The sequence below is a fragment of the Crotalus tigris genome, unplaced genomic scaffold (assembly GCF_016545835.1).
Source record: "Crotalus tigris isolate CLP2741 ecotype Arizona unplaced genomic scaffold, ASM1654583v1 scf7180000017892.488125, whole genome shotgun sequence".
In the NCBI taxonomy this organism is placed as follows: Eukaryota; Metazoa; Chordata; class Lepidosauria; order Squamata; family Viperidae; genus Crotalus; species Crotalus tigris.
In genome coordinates, this window is record NW_024096708.1 from 181,814 (window position 1) to 201,843 (window position 20,030).

The 20,030-nt window shown below is 36.6% G+C and overlaps 1 protein-coding gene across 1 annotated transcript in view; it reads right to left on the reverse strand.

Annotated features, from left to right (window-relative positions):
- Positions 1 to 20,030, reverse strand: part of LOC120308280 (metabotropic glutamate receptor 7-like) — a gene marked incomplete at its 3' end in the record, with an annotated part of 163,679 nt that overhangs the window by 141,614 nt on the left and 2,035 nt on the right. The window lies entirely within an intron of this gene.

Consider the following 20,030-nt stretch of genomic DNA (forward strand, 5'->3'; position numbering starts at 1 on the left):
TTGCCTGGGCAATCATGTTTTTTAAATTATATATCATACTAAGAATAGAGTGATCCAATTTTCTTTTTGGAGTCATGCAGCCTTAAAAGCTAATAAATAAACAAATTTATTTAGTTTTAGCTTAGTGCGTTGTGTGAACCAGCCATTAATAAATTTAAATAACTTAAAATAAGTGATTATTACTTTAAATAATAATTAAGAAATGTAAATTATCTAAATATATAGTAGAGAATATTTTTATAATTGTATCATTGTATACAAATATAAGAATAAAAAATTAATATACACTAAAAATAAAAAAACTGCAGAGAAAAAAAGAGAAAAAACATTTATTTACCCTCCCCCAGACAAGTACAAACTACTTCAGTAACTCACCATTTTCCCTGATATTTTAGTAAAGGATCTCTTCTTCCCATATCTCATTTTTTATCAATAGACAAATTATAAAATCCCATCATTCAGTCCTAATCAGCAAAAGTATATTAGGGTCTAAAAGAAATAATAACTTATTTTATTTTTAATAACATAAATCAGTTTTATATTCCTTTCTTTTCCTTTTAACATAATAACTTACTATTTTCTCTAAAAATGCAGCAAGAGAAATATTTATCCATGTCTTACCTGTTATCTCTAAACAAAACTTTAAATCTCATCATTCAATCCCAGTTTAAAAAGGAGGGACCCTTAAGAGTTACCAGGCAGAACAACATATACAGTACATTTCAACCTTGATCAAATAAATCTACTTTATATTCTTCCTGTTTGCTTTTTAAAAGCCTGATGCTTAATCTCTTCAAATAATGTCCCATGACTTGATTTCTTATCATGTTTTGCCTCCTTGCAGAAACTCCTTTACTGTTGTAACATGTCTCTTTTATAAATCCAAGATAAGAAAGCTATGCAAGTCTCTCTTCTGATTTATTATGTGTATGTCCACTTTAATAATTAAAACAACATCTAATTTCATTTGTAAATCCAGTGTGGCATTTATTTCCACATGGTTCTTATGGTCTGGCATTTTTAAATCCACTTTCAGATCCATATTTGAGTCAGCCTCAGTCTTTGTCTCATTCAGTAAAATCTGTTCCTCTTTTGTAGCTTCTTTTAAATCCATTTTTATAGTAGCAGACAATATTAAGAATAATTTCTGCAACGTGTTTCCAATATCCCTGAATTATTTCACAGTCACATAATATTACTCCGTTGTATTAATGAGTCTCTTCTATAATTGTAATCTTTGTTGTCTCTAGTCAACCTTCAAAGTCTCCACTTATCAAGTGCTTTTTTTTCTAATTAACACATTATCCTGGGAGGATTTCTCAGTTTCTTTTAAAATTTATATAGAGAATTTACATTATATATAATGTAAAATTTTAAACAACTTACAGAAAATAATCTTTCAAGTCCATCTGGTTTTTTAATCTGTTTATAATTTTCCAAAATCAACATTCTAGACACCCTTTTGCTGCTTATTTAAAAATAAAATATTTTCTTTTTCAAGTCCTTAAACTTACATAAAACTTTTTTTCTTCAAAAATGGAAGAAAACTCATAAGGTATAATGAAACTTGCCCTTCTGAAGGTTCTTAACACCCAAAAAGCCATTAATAAGCAATTTTCTAAGGTAATTAAGGGAGGAAGGATCTATTTGAAGGTGTCAAACTGTTGCATAAGCACAATGACTTTATCCTGGCTACCAGATATCTAAAACTCTCCAGAAACACTGTCGTATGGTCTCCACATGGGAAGTCTCTTTATGGAACACTTGTGGGCAATCCTGATTCCCTTCCTAGTCCAGAGAGGAAATCTGTAGAGCAGAATCATTCACTGGCTCCCCTTTCTGCTGGGTTCATCAGCTCCATTCTCTGTGGAACTATCTTCTGTCTGATATTGTTTCCCCAGAAGTCCCCAAATGTATAATAGAGAACCTTGAATATGGTTGTAAGATTCTGCTAAAGCTGTTATTAAACTGCATCTTAATGTAACTGAAGGAAAAAGTATTACTGTAAATATATAAATGGACTGTTATTTTTATATTGGCAAGATACAGCAATTCTCAACATCTTAATTGTTAAATAAAGCATGTTTAAAATAAATTAATATACAGCCCAATTGATTAACCAGTCATTATTGAGGAACCCATTAAACTTGCTATGATTTTTATGATTATGATTAACTACAATGAAGATAATAAATGCATGGATGAAACCTTACAGGATCAAAAATCATATTCATTCACATTATATAAATAGCAATATAGTCCAAGAACTGGTTCACATATTTTACAACAGGTAATGAAACTGTGGCTTGGCTTATACACTCAACAAAGTTCAGCTTAATGTGTTAAGAGCTTGCATAAAGAAACCATCCTTGTTGATTAATTAGTTATAATTATAGTTATAGACATTAGAGAAGCCAATAAGAGAAGTCAGAAAATTCAGCAAACAACCATCTGTTCTGAAAGGAAAGAAAACAATGCATTTTGTTTGTGAGCTGTAGCAACTATAAAACTGACATTTAGAGCATCAAGGGATAAACTAAAATTGTAATACACACAGAAAGAAATATCAGACAAAAGATGATTAAAGGGTAACTTTATATTGCCTCATTTCCATTTATAAAGTTAGCAGTGTACCTGATGAATAAAAACAGCTGTTCCTTGGTGGATTACAAAACAAATCTTCTAAGCATCCAATATCAACACAACCTATTGTTTTTTTTCATCCTTTCTGCAGGCAATCCACAAACCTTTGTTTCATGCACCATAATCCCCAAAATAGCTCTTTATTTTACATTTCTAGTATAGTAGTCTAAACCTGAGTAGCTGCCTATTCCACTCAGTCAAACATTTGAGGTTAACCAAGTATACCAAATTAGCATTTCAGTACTCAATTCATTCATCATGTTTTCTTTCAAACTCTATCTATTGAAGTAATTTGGTTTATGCAAATTTCATTAAGCCATGAAGCATAGTTTACAAATCACAGCAGCTGGGTTTGCATCTCATGCTTAAACCAAAACCCAAATAAAAAAATAAATAAAAATCCACCCATAACTTAGAACAATGGTGTGCCCACTGCTTGTACAAATGGAGCTTTAGGTGCTTATGCACTTACCTGCAACTTGCGTGGCCCAGTTCCCAATGGGCCATAGCCTGGTACTGGGTCATGGGCCAGGGCTTAGAAGAGGGGTGTCAAACTGCCCTCCTGTGGGCCGGTTTCATCATACCAAAGCCGTGCCCATCCCATTGCTGGCAGTGCAAAAAGAGTTGTGATATATCGCAACACGTCATGTGACGTGGCAAGTTTGACACCCATGGCTTAGAGGATTCATTTGCATCCGTAACAAATCATGGCTGTATCAAAAAGACACACAAACAAATTCCATGATTACGTACATATTCAGGATGGCTGATGCAAGAACATAAATCAGTATTGACTTCTCTTGCCCCATGTCTGGCAGAAGTTCACGGGTTCACCCTATGCACTTAATAAGTGGAATCAAGCTGATTAGAACACCAGATTAGAGGTTGAAGAACATCAGATTAGAGGTTTTATTAGGGTCTTCCTAGAAACTTTTCAAGTTAATTTGCCATGTTCTTTTCTCACTCATTACCTAAGGCCAACAGGTGAGAATGAGACATTCATAAAAGAGTAAATGACTGTAGAATTAGGGCAGGTACAGTGCCCTGTTAAAATAAAGAAGTCAAGAGGAAGTAGGTGTTTGGTATAACTTCCTCATTATCTGTTTTGTGAAATTGGTGTCAATACCTGGGGCTTTCCAAGAAAATCCCAGAATCTCTGATCAAGAAGTAAAGCTCTAATGATAGAAAATTGGCAATACAATGGAATTTGTTCCAAATGTAATTTATTTATGCACATCTACATATTAAAGTTGTTTGAATTTTGTAAAAAAAGATGTAAACTATTTACTGCAAATGCAAAAATGATGCCTCAAATATACAAAGATTAAAGTTTTCATTCCACAATTAATTAAATCAATTAATGTTTTTACCGAATAAATCAAGGGAAGTGATTAAAGCCTGGGAAACAAACCCTTGTCAGTCAATAGAGGAGTGCTAATTTACCACCAGCTTATCAAGTACTTTAGGAAACAAGGGCTTGGCAACACAAGGAAGCAACAGCCAACAACTTAATACCAGCCATCAACACCCCAATCAACATCTAAAAAGCCACACACAATTATTCTTCTGTTTGTTGTGCCATATCCGTTATCGGACGTTGGCGATCATGTTGGCAATCCTGTTTTTATCAGCAGCTGCACGAAAAAGTGCTGCTGAGTTTTGTCCAAACTAATCCCTTAGATTTTGAAGCCACAATGTTCTTCTTCTGCCTGGACCTCATTTGCCTTTAATCTTTCCCTGGAGGATTAAATGGAGTATGCCATATTTTTCTGGGTGTCGCAAATATGCTAATTTTCGTTTTTTAATTGTTTTGATGATTTCCCTTGGCTTTCTCAGGTGGCTTATCACCTCCTCATTTTTGATCTTGTCAGCCCAGCTTATACGTAATAGCCGCTTATAAATCCACATTTCAAATGCTTCTAGTCTCTTCAGGTGGCCATCTGTCAGAGACCAACTCTCTACTCCATAGAGCAGGATAGAAAAAATATAGCATCTGACAAGCCTGATTTTCAGTCTTAGGTTTATGTCGTGACTGCAGAAGACCTTTTTCATTTTGAAGAATGATGTTTGGACTTTTTCCACACATAATGGGCACCATATAAATACCACACAGAGAATAGCCCAAAGCATACACTCTACTGGAAAGAAGTTCCCTGAGGATGGGCTCCAGCATGAATCTAAAGCTTGAAATACTAAGCCTCTGGTCCTGGTGACTGACCCAGATTGGATCCTGCAACATTTTCCTGGGACATGTACATTTGCCTTCATTTGTGAAATAAATTAATATTCAGCCATTGGGATGTGAAGACTTTTCTTGAAATAATTGCTATAGATGCCTTTGGCTGTATTTGAGAGAACTTTAAAAAAAAAATCTTTAGGGTCTTGTGGAAACCCATCAAGTTCTTGTAGAATCCTAGAGTTTTGTGAAGACAGTTTCAAAACCCTGGTCTATGCTTCTTGAAATGTCAGAAAAGATGATACAACTAAAGACAAGATCATGAAGATATATAGTCAGAAGTTCTTCTTTTTCCAGCATTCGTATGCCTCGGTGGTCTACACAAAAATGCTTCAAGCATTGCCAGTTGAAATATATTGTGCACCACTTCTGTCCTTTCCAGTATTATTAATTTCTTTTGGAGAAAGAAAAAGAAGAATGGAAGGAAAACACAAAAGTGTTACAAGCATTAATCGGGAGCTCTTAAAAACAAAAACCTTCATCTCTCATATGTGACAAAAGAGTTGGGTGGAAACAACCATAACATATGTGCCTTTGTTTATTTTATTGTGTCCCTTATGTCAATTTCTGCAAGATCTCTTCACAAAAAAAATAAAGTTCTCAAAACAGTTCTCTAAATTTGGTTTGGGCAATTTATCAGTGTAATCTCAAGGGAAGAGAGTGGGAAATGTAATATGATTTGCAGCTCTATCTCATGATTCATTTAAAGAGTCTTTTTAGCTTGAAAATTATGGAGATGGGGAAAGAAATACGTCTTTTCTTTCTTGCTTCGAAATGGCAACTTTTCCAGCCATCACTTCACCTGGGGAACAAGCTTGCTTTAGAAGGTTAAGAAAAATAAATTGACTAGAGGCCTCAAATACTTTTATGAACAAGTTAATGGGATTCAAGCTAATATGTAGGTAGGACCAGCAGAAATAATATTCAGTATGTCTTTCAGCACTAAGGAACAATGGAATGGGACTTTAACACAGAATTTTGGGTACCACGTGACAACACACCAGGCACCTTTCCATTTGACATCCCTTTAAGTCTTAAAGCTTAAGTAACCAATGTTATAAATTATTCATTTTCTAATTCAGCTAAATTATTCATCTCTGCTTGGGTCCTTCTTTGTGGCAGAATTTTAACTGAGTTCATAATGAGTATAAATGTGCAAAAAAAAAAAAAAGCATTCATTTCCCCCTGGTGCTGATAACTAGGAAGTCATTTTGACCCTTGTCAGGGACTTTTTTTTCTGTATAGCGTTTTTTTTTTTTTCATTTCTTCCTCTGCAATCCACTTTTGGATATCCAGGTCAATTAAAGAATAAATATAACTTATTAATCTTGTATGACAAATATTAAAAGCCGTGATTTCACTTCAGGGTTTGAGTGGGAAAAAATTACCTTAAGAAAATAGAAGTTAATTTTATCTTGCCATTTATCAACATACTGTATTTTTCAGTAATTAGCAAACTGGTGCCCTAGACAGTATCCTGCCGGACAAAAAGGTTATACTTCAAAGTTGTGTTGTCCATGTTGTTTTACATAGGAAACATTGTTCTGTGATGCCCACCTTTGCAATTAGTGGTTTCAGTATTAATCAGAATTTCTTATGCTTACTTTCTCCTGTGAACAGACTATCCCATTCACAGTCCTAGATCAAGTAACAAACAATGCCATGATTACAGAAATTCCAGTGGGAATACACTCATTAATGAACATCTGTACATGGCATATTTCCATGCAATCCAAGAATAACCAGATAAGGTTACCATTTTTCCTTTTACGATTGTCCCAATTCCTACACTATTTGTGATGGCATGGCCCAAAGATGGAGAAAATTTTCCTGGCATAAAAATAAACAGACATAGGGAAAACAAGGGCAATTGAATGTGGATGGTATCAGACTGTCACAAATATTACAAGAACAAGATTAGAATACAAATAAAGCAAAACTCAATACAAAGGGAAGTGGGTTTTTCTCCACAGGTTGATCTTCAATCCTTTCTACCTACTGAGAGAGCAAGTGGTTCACATCGGTCCCACAGAGAGTGGGCAAGCTTTAAGCAGAGATGGAGTGGGCAGTTTACATCCTCAGAGTTACATGCAAAGGCAAGGTACATGTATGCTTTATATATGCATATATGAAAATAGAAATATATGCTTTAAAGCTGTTTAATACAGCTAAAGCCAAGAAAATAAATCCTCCAACACCCTTTAACAATGTCAAGAACATTAAAAATAGAGAAAAACATAATCACATCTCTGCCCACTGAGTCTGTATCATCATTCCTCACAATGTAACCCTCGCATCATCCCCAAAATGTTCTGCTAAAAAATTGTCTCTTTCAGGGTAGATTGGATGATAAGGAATAAATAATAGTATTAAAAATAATAGATAGATACCATGTCCATATGCTCATGTCCATCATCTTGATATTTTTACCTACTCCTGTAAACACTGCTGCTAATACATTTACATACACAGAATATCTGTCAACTCTGCAATGAGTATGGCTACAGCCATTTTTTCTTCTCATTTTAGGTTGCCACACAGAATGGAGGGAGGGGGGTTGCCCAGGTGCTTCGTTAGTCAAAATAAACTTTTGTCCTGTGGGAACCAAGGTCATCTACTGCTCCCATGATCAGGGACCAGGGAACATAGCTTGCATAGTTTAGTGGGTGGGACATTATAATTTGTAATTGGGTAATTATGGGGTGCCCCAGGACTCTGTTCTGGGCCCAGTGCTCTTCAGCATCCTCATCAACAATTTGGATGAAGGAATAGATGGGAAACTCATCAAATTTGCAGATGACACCAAGCTGGCAGGAATAGCCAACACTCCAGAAGACAGGCTTAAGAAACAGGAGGATCTGGACAGACTTGAACACTTGGTGCTATCCAACAAAATGAAATTCTACAGTGAAAAAAGTAAGGTTCTACATTTAGGCAAGAAAAGCCAAATGTACAGGTATAGTATAGGAGGTACCTTGCTCAATAGTAGTAACTGTGAGAGGGACCTCGGAGTCCTAGTGGACAATCACTTAAATATGAGCCAGTAGTGTGCTGCAAAAAAGCCAACACAGTGCTGGGCTACATTAACGGAGGGATAGAATCAAGATCACATGAAGTATTAATACCACTTTACAATGTCTTGGTAAGGCCACACTTGGAATACTGCATCCAGTTTTGGTCACCATGATGTAAAAAAGATGTTGAGACTCTAGAAAGCGTACAAAGAAAAGCACCAAAGATGATTAGGGGACTGGAGGCTAAAACATATAAGGAACAGTTGCTGGAATTGGGTATGTCTAGTTTAATGAAGAGAAGGACGAGGGGGGACATGTTAGCAGTGTTCCAATATCTCAGGAGCTGCCACAAAGAAGAAAGAGGCAAGCTATTTTCCAAGGCGCCTGAAGGCAGGACAAGAAGCAATGGGTGGAAACTAAGCAAGGAGAGAAGCAACCTGGAACTAAGAAAAAACTTCCTGATAGTTAGAACAATTAACCAGTGTTATAACCTGCCTCCAGAAGCAGTGAATGCTTCAACATTGGAAGTTTTTAAGAGACTGGACAGCAATTTGTCCGAAATGGTATAGGGTTTCCTGCCTGAGCAGGGGATTGGACTAGATGACGTCCAAGGTTCCTTCCAGCTAAGGTTGTTGTTGTTGTTGTTGTATTCAGACTTGGTTTCACTTTTGACTATGCCGATACTTTGTAAGTAATAAACATGTTCTTTGAGGAATTTTCAAGCCCTGGAGTTCTGCTTTATTCATCTCTGTCTGTCGGAACCATGACATTCTGTTTCTTTCTGAGTTTTGTTCCATCACAGAACACATCAGTGATACATGCAAAGTGATTTTTCCTATAGGCAGAAGAGACACATATATGAAAACTGAAAAGTTGCTTCCAGTAGTACTCTGTTGAAGTCAATGAACTATAGGACTGATTTGATAGTGCTAACTTCTTGAGTTTCCCTTAGAACAACAGTAAAATCTAAAGATCCCCATAAGAAAAGACACAATATCTTCCTTTTTATGGGCTCTCTAAAGGTTCATTATTTTTATAGCAGTTTTAATATGCAAAATGTTTGAAGCTACATTTAATTAGGAAATATTGTATATCATGAAAAGACAAATAGGTTGGCCATTACTATGACCTTGTAAGAATTTAGGACAAGATCATTAAATATAGTTAAGAATTTAGGGTACAATTGAGATACTTGCCTTTAAATTCCAGATTTCAAAATCAGTATGATTATTCCTGAAACCTCCAAGTATTTTTATATCTGTAGAGTGCTGGATCTGAAGAAGTCTTCTTCAAGCTTAGTTTTAAGATTCCTTTACATCAGAAAAGAATGATGCCTTGTTGCAAAGGCCTTGATATTTGCATAAATTAAGAAGAAAAGGGGACAGTTCCTCACTTACAACCATTCACTTAGTGATAGTTTGAAGTTGCAACAGCACTGAGAAAAGTGATTTACAAGCAGTTCTTGCATTTACAATTGTCATAGTCAATTGTAACATGATCAAAATTTGGGTACCTGACAACCAGCATGTACTTACGATGGTTGCAAGACATCCCGGGCTCAAATGATCACCATTTGCAACCTTCCCCAGCTATCTTCCATCAAGCAAAATCAATGGGGGAAGCCGGATTCACTTACTGTAATTGCCTGATTCCCTTAACAACTGCAGTGATTTGCTTAACTATGGCAAAAAAAGATAGGAATTGAGTGTGGCTCACTTAACAACTGCCCTGTTTAACAACAGAAATTCTGGTCTCGATTGTGATTGTTTGTTAAGGATTACCCATAAAGCATACAGACTTATGTTACATTTCATCACTCTTCGTATTTAATGCTCAGATATTCAGCCATAGTTTCATTCCATATAGCATTAACCTTGTGAACTCTCATACTTCCTCCTTCCGTTATATATTCAAGATGGACAGTATTTAATATTTATTTGTTATGTATATGTAGGGGTGTGAGTCTATACATATGTTGTATATAGTATGTTTAGGTGTGTGTCATGTATGTGTTTCACTTTGACAGCGGGCAAACTAAATTTCATTTTTGATGTGTGCTGTTATGCCCATAGTAAAAAAAAATGAAGGTTATCTTATCTATAACCAACCCTGGACTTTCATAAGGCTCTGAGAGATACAACTTGTGACTTTATGCCTGTGTCTGGTAACCGATCCTCAGAGATACAGTCAATGTCCACAGAATGATGGAGTCTAATACAAGTTATTTTATAGATGCCAGTCAAGTATGTGCCTCTATAATTTTACTGTTCCAGATCCTTAAAGGTATGTTGCACAGGATATATTTGCTAGTTCATCATTATTGTACATTTTGTTTGTTCTGCTGATTTCATTCTAGCAGAACAATGCATTAAGGAGACAAAAAGGTTTGTGTTTTTTTGAACTGTAAATACAATTTGAACAGAAAAAGAATTTTTTCTGGCACTGAAGATATTTTTCTTTTTTACTATGAACTAGAAGTTACATTTTGCCTCCTATTTTTGCCTTTGGGGCTTCCATAAATTTATCAGTTTCAATGCAGATAGAAATTCAACAGATGTAGCAATTCCTGTACATGAGATGCAATGCTAAACGTAAGGAGTTGTGGAAATTATATAATAGTCCAAATATAAGGAAGGCTATAAATGGTAACCCCATTACAATTAGCCATTATCTATCCACTGTAGGATGAAGGTCTCTTCTGCACATTTCCAACTAATACAGTTCTGAGCTTATGTTTACGTATATGCTGTATATGTATAATGTATGTATGTCTCTGTTTTCCTTATAGTATTTATCTTGTGGCTTGTTGCATCAACTGATCAGATTCCTATTTGCTCACGGAAGAAATAAATAGGAATAAAAGTCATCACCAAGTGCAATAAAACAAAACAGGAAACGGTTTTTATACTGTAGATAATTTTGAGAATTAGAAACTCCAAAAATGCACATGTCCTAGTTTTTTAGCCCTGGCTAAAAAACTAGGACATGTGCTTCAGATGCTACTGAAGTCAAAAATATTTTTCACAGCCTTTTTCACTTACTAAATTACTATCATAGAATTTACTTGCCTCATTGAATTTCCTAAAACTTCAGGAATCCTTTGAAAAAAACACACACCAAAGGAATGGAAAAAAATCAAAGGTGCCCACCTCCACCCCGCTTTTGGATAATTCATTCAGCAGCATATTTGCCAGTTAATATAAACATTGTTATCAGGCAAGTGTTACCTTTATAGGACTAGCAATAGCACTTAGTTATATACTGCTTCACAATGCTTTACAGCCCTCTCTAAGCTGTTTGCAGAGTCGGCATATTGTTTCCAACAATTTGGGTCCTCCTTTTACTGACCTCAGAATGATGGAAGGCTGAGTCAACCTTCAGCCAGTCAGGATCAAACTGCTGGCAGTAGGAAGACTTAGCCTGCAATACTGCATTCTAATCACTGTGCCACCTTGGTTCTTTATGTACAACTCTTAACCCTTAACTGCTGTTTGATTGGAAAACTGACAAATAAAACTTGCTTAGAAATTAGGACAAGATATAATTCTGAGCTACAGCATATTTTCTACTGTGCCAAACTAGTATAATGATGAGAAACTCAAAAGAGAACCTAATCAAAGATAGTTGCAAACCCATTCAAAAGGTGCAAGATATTATAAATACTTTTAGAACATCTTAGAGCAATGTTTTTCAACTTTAGCAGCTTTCAGATGTGTAGATTTTAATTCTAGCTTGGGAATTCAGGCAATTGGAATCCAAACATTTGAAAGCTGCCAAAGTTAAGAAAAACTGTGTTAGAGGAAACAATTTCAGTGTAAAATGAAGGTAATATGCAGGTTACTATTCATATATTTGTGAAGGACCCTCCATCATGGCCCATTCTTGTGCACAAGAAAGCAATTTTTTTTAAAAAAAAAAATAAAAACTTGGATTAAGGAAATTTTTATATTTTAAAAGCAGATGGTCAAGGCTATGAAATATTTTTAGGAGGAGAGGGAGGATCCCCTGCCTTTCATAAAATGATGGCAAACTTGGAAATAAATCACATGAATTCTTTCATTATGAAATTTGTTTGCTGTAAGCAATCATTTTCCAAAAGTCAACCTGTCTTGGACATTTATGCCCCTAATTCTCAGGACAAAAGTTGTTTGCAACTGGAAATATTTGCAGCTTAAAGGGTGATTTTGACTGAGGATTTTGACAAATAGTCAGGCTTACTGAATCAGTGCAACTGGAAAACACAAGCTATTTGTAATCTGTGATTTGTCACATGCTGGTGTCTTTCAATCTAAAACGAAGTGTGGTTAACATAGGTTTGCAGCGCAATCTAAAAGAATGACTATTATTGTGAATTTTCATGCTGATTGGTACTTTCTTTCCTTGATAGTTTGTCTGTTTTAGTAGTATAAGAGATGTAGACTCCTGGGTGTTTGCTAAATGTCAACATAACATGCTACAAAGTAAAACAAACATTTCCTTTCCACCCCAGAGATCACATAAAGGTTTTGGTTTCTAATAAGTTCTGTCTGAAGGACATAGCTACCTGACATTTCCATTCTACCGAATCTTGCATTGAATTCTGTCATCCCTTTCCCTAAACTATTTCTTGTGCAAGAGCCTTTGATTTTTGACCTAATTTCTAGAATGCTTTAGATTTTTTTTTCAATATATATATATATTGTATATTAACCTAATGGCCAAAGCTACAATTGTGGATATTTGCTACATACTGTATCACTCTGTAACCTCATGGAAGGAGTTTCCTTATTTCTTACTTTGGGATTAAATTATAGCATGGGAAACTACACTAAAGTTAGTTTACTGGCAAGCTAAAATGAGATTATTGTATGCCCAAAGAGGGAAAGATTCAATAACTACATTTATTGCTGACTGGAAACCTATTATAGATTTTATATATTACAGACTTTATTATAGACAGAAAAAAATATGATTTATAGTTTTGATGATTAGACAAGATAAATTATAGAAAGAGTTGTATTGTAACCAAATAGTAAGAGGAAAATTATGCTTATAACTGCTGAAAACATCAGAAACTATTTTTCTGTATCTTTTTTCATTGTTTCCTATTTTTCTTTTACTTTCCCCCCCCTCTATTCCACTTTTAGCTTTCTTGTTTTCTTTTACTTTATATTACTTTGCATTATTATTAGTTTATATGATAGATGATAGATAGATAGATAGATAGATAGATAGATGATAGACAGGCAGACAGGCAGGCAGGCAGACAGACAGACAGACATAAGCATTTGCTGCAAGAACAGTTATACTTTAATTTGCTGAAGAAACAACATTGTACTATGGATCACAAGGAATCAAAGAATGATTGTAGAGGATTATTTGTATTGCTTAACAATTAAAAATATAAGTGTTCAGATGGGAAAAAAATAGAACTTCAAACTACTGAGGATATAGTACAAGTCACTTCCACATCCACATCTTATCTATTCATGATAAAGGTATGTATAGAAAACCATAATGCACTCACAAAATTTGGCAAAACATGCAGAAAAAATTGCAAAACATTATTTATTTATTAGGATATATATATATATATATATATATATATATATATATATATATATATATATATATATATATATATATACATACATACATACACATATACATATACATATATATACATACACACACACACACACACACACACACACACACACATACACTCAAGGTAAATCTCCTCCCCCTGTCTCTTCCCTCCCTGATACAGCTGACAAAGTGAGAAAGAGCCTGTGGCCTAGAGTTTAATACAGCTGCCTAACATGCACACAGCCCAGGTTCGAATCTCAGAAGGGTAAGTCTGGCTGAAGAGAGTTAAGAAACTCAAAATAGCTATCCCAGTTCTCCCTTTATTCTTTGTTAGCAATCTAAAAATATATATATATATATATATATATATATATATATATATATATATATATATATATATATCCAAAAGAACTTTGGCACCATCAGTTCTGCCATACAGACACTTCCTCTATCATTTAGCCTATGATGTCATCTAAGTGGCATGTTCAAATTTTGTTGATTTGTTTTCCATATCCCATGCTATCTTTCTGTCTTGTTATTATATATCAATCAATCTATCTATCTATCTATCTATCTATCTATCTATCTATCTATCTATCTATCCACCATCTATCTATTATAATTATAATTATACTGCTGCCCATCTCAAAAATATGATTCTGGGTAGCATAGAATAAAAAATATAAAATAGCAATATTAAAAAATCATTCTACAATTAAAACATTAATATTATTATTTAAAGACTAGAGGAGAACATTAGATATTAAACTGTAAGCTTTTCCCTGAGACATACAAATCTGTTGACCCAGCCAAGTATTGAGTGAATTCTGGAACATTGGCAGAGATGGTGCCAATCTCATTGGGAGAGGGGATGATGTTCCACAGAGTGGGTGCCACAGGTGCTTCTTATAATTCATTTTTCTAGATCCGACTACCTCAAACTTGGATATCTAGATCCCATATCCCCTTGGGCATACTGAATGGATGATGGAGGATCACATAACATTTAAAAGTCCATAACTAAGTTAGGCTTCTAAGTCTTAATCACTAGAAATATGCATATTTATTATCCAGATATTGACTGCATAGTTATTTAGTTTTTTGTATAGTACCTGAAAGTAGAGCCTGATACTTGGCTTAATAAGAAGCATCCTTCTCATCTCACACTTATATTTCTAAATTAAGTATTGTAACACACCCACTTTCCTTATGTCACATTTGTACTATATATTATTCTATCTACAGTGCACTGATTATCACATATTCTACTTCTCAAGTAGCTATAATTTTAGACTTTGCACATCTCTTAATTTAATAGGAAATAGAGGACCATATTCTTATTCCCCACCCAAAAAAGAAAATCCTCTGCAGTCACTTAGTGTAATCAGTTTTCTAAATAAAAACAAATACAAATACATTTTTATGGCTTATGTATCCAAGCAAAAGTGATTTTCACAGAAATGCAAGAATGTGATACCTGAAGACTTATCATATTACTAGTGTCATCCCTACTGTAATCAGTGTTTTCCCCTTTTTTCATAAATGTAGAAAGGTGAAGAAACAAAACAGATGTGGGCAAAGGTTTGTGCTAGGAAAATCAATTCTGTAAATAGGAAAGTTGAGGAAATCTGGAATAGCAATATGGTCTCAGACAATAGCTACAGGTAAGAGATGTGATTGGACAGGCTAAAATTGCTTATAAATCAATTCCACTGCTAAAATGGAAGAGCTTTTTATATGGATCTACACTGAGATATCATCATTCCCATATCCAGTAAAAAAAAAAAAGACACAAATTTCTGGAAAGATCTTTTGTTAATGGACTTTTCAATTCCAGGTTAAAGTCTGAGAAAGTTTCATGCTCTCAAAAAGATCACTTGATGATTACACAGTGCATGACTTGTGGCAGAATGAATGACCAACTCCACTTCTTTGGAAAGTACATGGAAGCTTTAACTACATTTGTTCTAGTCCAACTTGTTTACTTATACCACATATTTTTAAAGGGATCGTGACAAATGTGTATCTCCAAGAATGGCTGATAGGCATGCTTTATGTCACACTCAGCAGTATTAACCCTTGTTCAACATCAATTCTCCCAATTATTATAAAAGCCTACAGATAGTATCATTATATCCAAGCTATGAAGAAGAGCCTTGAGATTACATGAGAGTTCCTTGCTTAAATAATATGATGGGAAAGGCAGACAGTCTTGTTTGGGGCTTCCTTTGCTCCTTCCTTCATCTAAACTCCAAACTATGACATAACATATAGCAATACTGTTATTTAAAACCATTGTCTTTCTTCCCGCATTATCTCCTTGTCCTGTATCCAACACAACATTCAGCTGCTCCAAGGGTGGCGCTAGCAATTTTTTTTTCATTTTTCTTTGAAATGTGAATACACAGCAGGAAAGGAAAGCATAAAGGCTCCAGAGCACAGTGTGATGAATACTGACAGTACAGTAACCCCTGGTGGGGTTGAAGCATTATATGTACTATCTGTTATAGTTTTGATTCTGTTAAAAGTTGTGCATCAGATTTTGGATGTCCAATTGAATTTGGCTGGTTGAATTATCCAGAGACAAAAATGAATCACAAATTATTGATGATGCAGATCTTTATATTATACCCGAACTGCAGAGATTTTGTAATTGATATTTAGCTTGAGTAAATATCTATGGAGATTCTCAATCATCCAAGTCATAGTTGTCCAAAAGGACCATAGGAGAGCAAACCCATCAGATAAGATTCAGTAGTCCATCTGTACTTAAAAGACAAAGGCCACTCTTTTAAAGACAGCAAAGTCCACAGTTTGCACAGAGAGGACCACTGGTTTGAAAGAGGGGTCAAAGTGGCCATTTATATCAAAACTGAACAGCCCTGTCTCAATAGAGGAGGAGGGATATGACATCATCTATCTCCAGTCTATACAACACAGTTGTTGAGGTTCTGATCAATGAGGCCAAATAAATCAGAGGCAAGAAAGTAACTCAAAGAACATGTTTATTGGATACAAATTGGCACATTCAAAAGTGAAACCAGATCTAAACTTTCCTTCCAAGAATCAAAGTAATACAGTGTAACAATTCTGACCCCTCTATTCATACTACCCAATAGAACACCTTGGCAGGCTTTCTGACTTAGCATGGGAATGAACTTTGGTTCCCACAAGAGTTTCTCATGTTTAGACTACCAGGAATACCATCTCCCACTCTCCCTTCTTGTAGCAACCTAGAATGAAAAAAATGGCTGCAGCCAGCTTCGTTGTAGAGTTGACAACAGTCCTTTCAACAGTTCCAAGAAGGCTCCACACCCATTTGCACTACTCAGGTGACCCTGATGACACAGATAAGCCTCCAGGGGCATAAACGACTCGCTAAAAGAATGCAAATGACCAGCTGTCTGCAAGGAGTATAAATCCTTCCATTCCCCATTGTCCAGTTAGAGCTAAAAGAAGCTCCTTGAATGAGAAGTGAAATGTCTTCAAAGAAAAAAGTTTAGTTTGAGTAGTTTGCCCAAGTCTAGTTAGAAAGTTATGGTTTCAATGAAAGGTTACATTTGAGTGGTGTTCTTTAATTGTTTTCATATTTACCTAAATTGTTTATTCCAAAAGCTAGCAAGCCTATAGAAAAATTAAGTCCATTTAAAGATCTTTCCTTTCTCTTCCACATCTATTTGTCCCCTCCAATTAAACACTTTGGTATCAGTGCTCCATTTCATCTTTTTGCCTCCTCTCAATTATTTCTCATTTTTTCTTTCAAATGTGGCAACATGGTAGGGAAGAGAGCATAGAGTTTCAAGAACAGGGTGTGAAGAATAAAGACAAGACATCAACCTCTAATTACAGTAATGGGCACCTGATTTCTAAAATATTCATAATCTGTCAGAGCAATCCAGACAGCATTTTTTGTTCCTTCATGACATTGCTCTACCAAAGTAACCTGGGACTCAAAGAGAACAGAGCTGATCTGCAGCATCTTTTGCACAAAAGTTTCTCATGAACAGGAAATTGAACAGCTTGACCTGAAGCTACATTATGTAATATCTAGAATGCTGAGGCCATTGTGAAACTGTTTCATTTTTACATGGAAAGAACCAGAGACTGGAGGAAAAGCTGTTTTTGCTTTTGTTTCAGTATGAGATTAGTTGGTTGCATCTGAACCCGACACATTTTCCTCAAATAGCAGCATTCATGGGGGCAGGGAGACAAAGGGTGACGGTATCTATAGCATTGTATAAATGTGCCCCTTTTAAAGGTGCATGCAACATCAAAGCACACAGAAAAAGAATGGGGTTTAGATCAAACAGCTGCAATTGTCACCTTGACTATTTTCAGATACGGACACACACACACACACACACATAGCAGTTCTAAGATCCTTTGCTTATTCCACACTGGAAATTTGCAGGGCTAATTGATATGCATGTGAATGTGGCTGATTCATTTGTAGTTCAGCAAATAATGAAGGGAAGATATTTTAGAATGTTTGTGATTGGGCTTGAGGCTGAATGGTCACTTTAATCTTGAGAGGATGTAAACTTCTCAACATCATAAAGGGTGGCCCAAAGTCTAGGAATAGATTTGATTGTGTCTCAAGGCATCTGACTGAGTAACTCTGACTTTTCGAAGGATTACAGAACTTCTCAAACACCAGTAACCAGTATTAATAAAGCTGTGGCCCTGTTTTAAATCTCTATGGTTGTTCTAGTCAGATATTAGTTAAGCAATTAATATCTGTGAGACCTTCTGACAGTTGGTCGCATATAACCAATCCATCAATCATTGTGTGAGATCAACCACGCAGATTCTAGCCCTATTTTGCACTAAACAATTTGTTTCTTTCCAAGAATGTTGGCTTAAGGAAGATAACTTCTGCTTGGATCAATAGAAGATCCCCAAATTATTTTCTCCAAATATTGCTTGCTGCAATGGCATGAGACTGGCTGAGGTATTTTCCGGAGAAAACATGCCCACAAACAGACCACCAGACCCTGAGGCCCAGAGACCAAGCAGCAAAGGGAAGCACTTTCAAGCCCCTCTCTCTGTTGCTTTAGGGCAGGGATCTCCAAACTTGGCAACTTGACTTGTGGACTTCAACTCCCAATAATTCCCCAGCTACCTGCCACGTTTGAAAATCCCTGCTTTAGGGTACCAAGGAGATCACAAAGAGCCGAGGGTTGGCAATGTTGACCAGTCTCCTTCTCTGTAGGGCCAAGACACCTCTTCGCAATGGAAGGTGTTCAGGAGCGAGGCGAGCAAGGAAAGAAAACGAGAAAGCAAGAGAGACCTGGCGGAGGAGCGAGACAAATTCAGGACCCTGGAGCTGAACAGCTCCCTACCGGCTGAGCTCAGCTTCTCGGCGCAGGCTACAAGTGGGCACCCCGCAGCCTTTCCTCGTCCGCTCAAAGCGGTTCTTTTTTTTCTGCTCCTCAAAGGACCTCCAAGCCAGACTCTCGCTCTCCGCCTAGCGTGGAGTAATTTCGGCGCACCCTGGTAATCTTTCCTCAAAAAGGAGGGGGGGGGGAGGTGCATTCAGAATGAAAAGTGGCGTCACTCAAAACATAGGTTTAAGAGCAACTGCTTTTGAAGAATCGGTACTGAATCCAAGTCGACAGTTGTTCGAACTGCTTAAGATTTCGAAGTATGGGGAAGGGCGTAGTTTCAGACCGCGACGGAGTCGTGAGTCTCCGAGGAAGAGAACCGCTTACTTTGGCAACTGCTTCGACGCAATTGCGGAATCTTTAGCACCCGAGGGAGAATTCGGTTTGGGAAGCGAGGCACAGGCTCTCTCGGCCGCAGTAATAAGACAAGCCACGTGGAATAAAAGGTTTCGTAGCCCCACCTACCACACGCTCGGCATCCCACGCCCTGCTCCTCCCAGTTCGCTCCTTTCGAGGGAGGCATTACAGGCGGCGGGAGAACGCTTCTTCCCAGCGTTCATTGAAGCAACTTGCTAAACTGGCTACGTTGCCAGAGAAACAGATCAAGCTCTGAAAAGCGTTGAAGTGAAGAGGTTTGGATTTCCAAAGATCTACCACTAACGAAGTGTCTTATTAGAACAGGCTAATTGCTCTCCTGATCGCTCCAGCCATCATTTCATCTGTGCGTTGGAATATATACTGAACGCTCTTCTGGTTAACCAATTTGCACGCCCCTTGAGGAAGTGGCCCAGCACACGTCGCTGACGACATTTACTGAAGTTCACTTTATATTCCCTCCCCACTCCCCCAGATGCTTACAGGGAAGTTAAGGAGAACAAGCGACGCCATTAACTTAAAGAACGGCCGAATTCAGTTCTCCTGTAGCCACTTGGAGCAATTAAGCACCGTAACCCCTAGAAGGCGGCCTGTTCCCTAGAAACTGCGGAAGGAAACCACGGCAGTTGCTTCTCTGCTCGGTGGTGAGAAGAAAAGCCATGACAGAACCACTGTCGCATTCTTTACCAAGTGGTAATGCTAGCCGAACGTGAACCACACTGCCATCATCCCTAGGTATCTTTTCACTGGTCTTCATCCCCAGTAACTCCATTCCGCGCAAACGCCACGATTCCGATCGCTTTTTGAACC